Consider the following 3,031-nt stretch of genomic DNA (forward strand, 5'->3'; position numbering starts at 1 on the left):
CAAACATGGAATTGATACTGGGGATCACGGGCGTATTCGGAGTCCTCCTTACCATGCCAACGGTCAAGTGCTAGCCAACATACGGAAGTAGATGAAATGCTCAGGCTGGGAGTAATCCAACCCTCCTCTAGCCCATGGGCTGCATCTGTGGTGTTGGTGGCTAAGCCTGATAAGACTATTCGGTTTTGTGTGGAAAATTGAATAGCATTACAAAAATTGAATAGCATTACAAAGTCAGATGCCTACCTTATGTCTAGAGTGGACACCCTACTAAATGTGCTGGGTACAGCAAACGTGATTCCACCATTGACTTGTGCAAAGGGTACTGGCAAATGGAATTTGAACCTGAGGCCAGACCAAAACCAGCCTTTAGGACACCAGATGGGCTATGAGTCCAATGTCCTTCCATCTGGGCTTAAAAATGCACCCGCATCCTTCCAAAGGCTGATCAATAACTTGCTCTCTGGTATGTCTGCATATGCTGTGGCATACATTGACGATATTGCCATCTTTAGTCAGGAGTGGCAATCCCACCTAGAACATCTGGAAAGTGTTCTGAAGGCCCTTAAGAAAGCCGGGCTTACGGTGAAACTGAAAAAAAATGCAATTTGGACTGTCTGAGGTCATGTACCTAGGACATCAGGTAGGGAGTGGGACAATAGCCCCCCTTTGGGACAAAGTAGAGGCCATCCGAGATTGGGAACCACCTAAGACTAAGCGTCAAGTGAGAGCATTTCTGGGACTCGCCGGATACTACAGAAGATTTGTTCCTAACTTTGGGGCTGTTGCAGAACCACTCTCTTCGCTCAACAGAAAGCGACTGCCGGACAAAGTAAAGTGGACACCAGCCTGTCAGACTGCATTCAAGGGGTTGAAGCAGGCATTGGTGTCTATGCCAGTCTTAAGAGCCCCGGATTTCTCTAAAAGATTCTTCGTAGCTACACATGCATCTGACCAAGGAATTGGTGGAGTGCTGCTACAAGACTGGGAAGGGACTAAACACCCGGTAGCCTACCTTAGCTGAAAACTCATCCCCAGGGAAAGGAACCTATCGTCGGTCCAGAAAAAATGCCTTGCAATTGTGTGGGCTTTGGACAAACTGAAACCTTATGTCTGGGGCCAAGAGTTTACTTTGTTAACTGACCACTCTTCTCTCCAGTGGCTACAAACGATGAAGAACACCAACTCAAAGCTACAACATTGGTTCTGGAAAATCCAGGAATTTGACATGAAGGTGGAATACATCCCAGGACGGGACAACGGAGTGGCTGACTCCCTATCCAAGAAGGATGACAGACGCTGAAGATACTGTATCCTCTTGAGTAACAATATTGTTAGGTTCCGTAGGTTATATGTTTGTTAATGAGTTGGCAGACATGATACCCTCTTTTGGAGAGATTCAGCTCCAGTCCCCCCTTCTATGGAAGAGGAGTCCTCTGCGTTGAATCTGAGGAGGGGGAGGTGTAACAAAATGGTTACCAAGGGTGAAATGAGTGCTGGTTGCAGTTAATCTGTCTTAAAGGAAAAAAATGTTCCCCATAAGGTTTAATGGGCTGTAGGGCCAGGGAGGGGCCTGCAGGAGTCATGGTAGGGAACGCCCTTCTTCCTGGACTACAGCTCCCAGCTGCCCAGGGCCAAGAGGGGCGGAGCAGCCTCCACAGAAATACCCAGCCCATCTTGAGGGGAAAGGCAGTTGCCTTCTTGGTTGAAGGAGGAGAGGCTCCTGCTGCTGGATGAAACCTGGGTGCCTAAGCCCTAAATGTGGAGGGCCTGGGAGGCAGCAGAAAGGAAAGGAAGGGGGAACCTTCTTCCCTCAGACCCCCACCCCTTAAGGTAGAGTAGGGAACAGTGTGGTAGGGAAAGCAGACGGCAGTTCTCTGCAGTTTGATTTTCTGCCCTGTGGGGTTCTGAACAGGGGGTCTGCCCCTGTGTGTTGTGCCTTTACCTGCTTTGTATATAGTGCTCTGTATATAGTTATTAAATTACACTTTTAGAATATAAAGAACCTCGTGGTGATCTGACTATGTAAGCTCCCCCACTTGGCACGCTACAGGAAGGGAGGGAGCCCGGGAGAACCGGATCAGGCCAGACCTTGGTGGGTTGCCAATTCTCCAGGGCCCACCCAAAGATTGGGGAATTCACTTCCCAGTAAGGGAAATTCAGCCAGAGGGGTCTCACTGCCCCTCAATCAGGCGGTGTACAAACCAGTGAGTGGTGGCAGCGACGGAGAGTGTGAGCCACGCCCACCAGGGATGGTGGGAGGCGGACAGCGGGGCCAGCAGGCCATTGACGGCGGCTCAGTTGCCCGGACCGAGAGCCGGCGCCCGTTCCGCCACTCCATCCGAAAAGCTGTGCCGACAAAGGCAAGTCTGGCACACTGCTGCTGTCTGGTCTGCTTCCCTTCTGCCACCCCTCACTCCACAGGCGGGCATGAGGATTAACACGTAACCTCGAGTAGCAGAAGGAACATGAGCAGAGGCCAGGCCTGGAGCTGGGCGTGAAATCAGAAGCAGGCTCTTTGCCACCCACAGGCAAGGCAGCAGATCCAGGGCAGCGATGGGAAACGCCATCGGGGGGCAGGGCAGGGCCAGAGGGCTTTGTTATGAAGTGCTAAAGCTAGCAAGGTGCCTCTTCCATTTCCTGGCCCGTGCTGGGACCAGGAGCCAGGCCAACCTGGCCAGGACACAAGATGGCTATTGGCTATTTGCTCCGAAGCCTCTGACTTTGGAGACAGTACACCTCAAAGTGAGCACAGAGCACCTGGCTAGCTGCTTAAACTGGGGTTTGACACAGAAAGGCCTTTCCTCTGGCTTGCCATGATAGGAGTTGACAGCAGATCCAAGGAGCTTCCCCTGGGGAAACAGAGGAGACCCTCCTTTGCTCTACCCCACCCCTCCCGCAACACACACATCCTTGAGAGACAAGTGCTGGGCACCCCTAGCAAGGAGCCAAGCATAACACATAAAGAGTGGAACACTCCCAGCCCTGGGCTGCTCTCGCCATTCAGACAAAAAAAACCAGGAGACTCAGC

This window comes from Eublepharis macularius, chromosome 14 (assembly GCF_028583425.1).
Source record: "Eublepharis macularius isolate TG4126 chromosome 14, MPM_Emac_v1.0, whole genome shotgun sequence".
NCBI lineage: Eukaryota > Metazoa > Chordata > Lepidosauria > Squamata > Eublepharidae > Eublepharis > Eublepharis macularius.